Source organism: Triticum dicoccoides, chromosome 5A, assembly GCF_002162155.2.
Source record: "Triticum dicoccoides isolate Atlit2015 ecotype Zavitan chromosome 5A, WEW_v2.0, whole genome shotgun sequence".
Taxonomy (NCBI): Eukaryota; Viridiplantae; Streptophyta; class Magnoliopsida; order Poales; family Poaceae; genus Triticum; species Triticum dicoccoides.
The window spans coordinates 627616712-627621202 of NC_041388.1; positions in this window are offsets into that span (position 1 = coordinate 627616712).

Sequence of the window (4491 nt, forward strand, 5' to 3'; positions counted from 1 at the left end):
CTAGACACACAAGTTGATCCACGTGATCATATTCTTAGCCGTGTGTGGTGCCCCCTTCCACCATAGTCCTTGATAATATTGTAGCGGTGCTTAGGCGAAGCCCTGCGACGGTAGTGCATCAAGATCGTCACCACGCCGTCATGCTGACGGAACTCTTCCCCGACACTTTGCTGGATCGGAGTCCGGGGATCGTCATCGAGCTGAACGTGTGCTAGAACTCGGAGGTGCCGTAGTTTCGGCGCTTGATCGGTCGGGCCGTGGAGACGTACGACTACATCAACCAAACGCTTCCGTTGTCGATCTACAAGGGTACGTAGATCACACTCTCCCCTCTCGTTGCTATGCATCACCATGATCTTGCGTGTGCGTAGGAATTTTTTTGAAATTACTACGAAACCCAACAGATTGTCAGCACATCGGGGCGGCTTTGCTGGTCTTGTTTTACCATTGTCAAAATGTCTTGTAACCGGGATTCCGAGTCTGATCGGGTCTTCCCGGGAGAAGGAATATCCTTCATTGACTGTGAGCTTGTGATGGGCTAAGTTGGGACACCCCTGCAGGGTTTTGAAATTTCGAAAGCCATCCCCGCGGTTATGGGAAGATGTGAATTTGTTAATATCCGGTTGTAGAAAACTTGACACTTAACTTAATTAAAATGAATCAACCGCGTGTGTAGCCGTGACGGTCTCTTTTCGGCGGAGTCCGGGAAGAGAACACGGTCTCGTGTTATGCTTGAACGTAAGTAGCTTCAGGATCACTTCTTGATCACTATTAGCTTCTCGACCGTGCTTTGCTTCTCTTCTCGCTCTCTTTCGCGTAAGTTAGCCACCATATATGCTAGTGCTTGCTGCAGCTCCACCTCACTACCCTTTCCTACCCTTAAGCTTAAATAGTTTTGATCGCGAGGGTGTGAGATTGATGAGTCCCCGTGACTCACAGATACTTCCAAATAGATGCAGGTGCTAATGATGCCAGTGTAGGGGACGCTACCGAACTCAAGTGGGAGTTTGACGAGGATTCGGGCCGTTACTATGTGTCTTTTCCGGATGATCAGTAGTGGAGCCCAGGTGGGACGATCAAGGATCTAGCATTTGGGGTTGCCTTTCTTTATTTTGGTTCCGTAGTCAGACCTTGATTGTATTCTGGTTGATGTATGATATATTTATGTATTGTGTGAAGTGGCAATTGTAAGCTGACTCTTTATCCTTTTCTTATTCAGTACATGGGATGTGTAAATATTACCCCTCTTGCGACATGCCTACCATGCGGTTATGCCTCTAAGTTGTGCCCCGACACGTGTGAGATATAGCTGCATCGTGGGTGTTATAGCCCCCCTCCACAGTTTACTCCTCCAGTCATAGCGTCGTAGTGCTTAGGCGAAGCCCTGCGCGGATCACATCACCACCACTTTCACCATGCCGGCGTGCTGATGAAACTCTCCCTTGACCCTCTGTTGGATCAAGAGTTCGAGGGACATCATCGAGCTGAACGTGTGTTGAACTCGGAGGTGCCATACGTGCATTACTAGATCGGTTGAATCGTGAAGATGTTCGACTACATCAACCGTGTTAACCTAACGCTTCTGCTTTTGGTATACGAGGATACGTGGACACACTCTCCCCCTCTCGTTGTTATGCATCTCCTAGATAGATCTTGCGTGATCGTAGGAATTTTTTTGAAATTGCATGCTATGTTCCCCAACAATGGTATCAGAGACAGGTCTATGCGTAGATGATATGCATGAGTAGAACACAAAGAGTTGTGGGCGATAATAGTCATACTGCTTACCACCAACATCTTATTTTGATTCGGCAGTATTGTTGGATGAAGCGGCCCGGACCAATCTTACATGACCACGTTCATGAGACCGGTTCCACCGACAGACATGCAACTTGTTTTGCATAAAGGTGGCTGGTGGGTGTCTGTTTCTCCAACTTTAGTTGAATCGAATTTGACTACGGCCGGTCCTTGTTGAAGGTTAAAACAACACACTTGACGAAAAATCGTTGTGGTTTTGATGCGTAGGTAAGAACGGTTCTTGCTAGAAGCCCGTAGCAGCCACGTAAAACTTGCAACAACAAAGTAGAGGACGTCTAACTTTTTTTTACAGGGCATGTTGTGATGTGATATGGTCAAGACATGATGCGATATAAGTTATTGTATGAGATGATCATGTTTTGTAAAAGTTATCGGCAACTGGTAGGAGCCTTATGGTTGTCGCTTTATTGTATGAAATGCAACCGCCATGTAATTGCTTTACTTTATCACTATGCGGTAGCGATAGTTGTAGAAGCAATTGTTGGCGAGACGACAATGATGCTACGATGAAGATCAAGGTGTCAAGCCGGTGACAATGGAGATCATGGTGGTGCTTTGGAGATGGAGACCAAAGGCACAAGATGATGATGGCCATATCATGTCACATATTTTGACTGCATGTGATGTTTATCTTTTATGCATCTTATTTTGCTTAGTATTGCGGTAGCATTATAAGATGATCCCTCACTAAAATTTCAAGGTATAAGTGTTCTACCTGAGTATGCACCATTGCAACAGTTCATCGTGCCGAGACACCATGTGATGATCGAGTGTGATAAGCTCTACATTCACATACAACAGGTGTAAGATAGTTTTGCATGCGCAGAATACTCAAGTTAAACTTGACGAGCCTAGCATATGCAGATATGGCCTCAGAACACTGAGACCGAAAAGGTCGAACGTGAATCATATAGTAGATACGATCAACATAGAGATGTTCACCATTGAAAACTACTCCATCTCACGTGATGATCGGACATGATTTAGTTTATATGGATCACGTGATCATTTAGATGACTAGAAGGATGTCTATCTAAGTGGGAGTGCTTAAGTAATATGATTAACTGAACTTTAATTTATCATGAACTTAGTCCTGGTAGTTTTTGCATACCTATGTTGTTGTATATCAATGGCCCATGCTACTGTTCCCTTGAATTGTAATGGTTCCTAGAAAAAGCTAAGTTGAAAGTTAATGGTAGCAACTACACGGACTGGGTCCATAACTTGAGGATTATCCTCATTGCTACACAGAAGAATAATGTCCTTGAAGCACCGCTAGGTGCAAGGCCTGCTGCAGGAGCAACTCCGACGTCTGACAAACTAAAGCTGATGACTACTCGATAGTTTAGTGTGCCATGCTTTACGGCTTAGAATCGAGACTTCAAAGACGTTTGAACGACATGGAGCATATGAGATGTTCCAGAAGTTGAAGTTAATATTTCAAGCAAATGCCCGAGTTGAGAGATATGAAGTCTCCAACAAGTTCTATAGCTGCAAGATGGAGGAGAATAGTTCTGTCAGTGAACACATACTCAGAATGTCTGGGTACCATAACCACTTAACTCAGCTAGGAGTTGGTCTTCCTATTGACAGTGTCATTGACAGAGTTCTTCAATCACTGCCACCAAGCTATAAAGGCTGCATGATGAACTATAATATGCAAGGGATGAACAAGAAGATTCTCGAGCTCTTTGCAACGCTAAAGGCTACGGAGGTAGAAATCAAGAAGGTGCATCAAGTGTTGATGGTTAACAAGATCACTAGTTTCAAGAAAAAGGGCAAAGGGAAGAAGGGAAGTTCAAGAAGAATAGCAAACAAGTTGCTGCTCAAGGGAAGAAGCCCAAGTCTGGACCTAAGCCTAAACGGAGTGCTTCTACTGCAAAGGGACTGGTCACTGGAAGCGGAACTGCCCCAAGTATTTAGCGGATCAGAAGGATGGCAAAGTGAAAGGTGTATTTGATATACATGGTTTTGATGTGTATCTTACTAATGCCTGGGTATTTGATGCTGGTTCTGTTGCTCAGATTTGCAACTCGAAGCAGGGGCTACGGATTAAACGAAGATTGGTTAAGGACGAGGTGACGATGCGCGTCGAAAATGATTCCAAAGTCGATGTGATTGCCGTCGGCACGCTACCTCTACATCTACCTTCGGGATTAGTTTTAGACCTAAATAATTATTATTTGGTGCCAGCGTTGAGCATGAACATTATATCTGGATCTTGTTTTATGCGAGACGGTTATTCATTTAAACCAGAGAATAATGATTGTTCTATTTATATGAGTAATATCTTTTATGGTCATGCACCCTTGATGAGTGGTCTATTTTTATTGAATCTCGATCATAGTGATACACATATTAATAATATTGAAGCCAAAAGATGCCAAGTTAATAATGATAGTGCAACTTATTTGTGGCACTGCCGTTTAGGTCATATTGGTGCAAAGCGCATGAAGAAACTCCATGCAGATGGGCTTTTGGAATCACTTGATTATGAATCACTTTATCCTTGCGAACCATGCCTTATGGGCAAGATGACTAAGACTCCGTTCTACAGAACAATGGAGCGAGTCACTGACTTATTGGAAATAATACATACTGATGTATGCGGTCTGATGAGTGTTGAGGCTCGCGGAGGGTATCGTTATTTTTTGACCTTCACAGATGATTTGA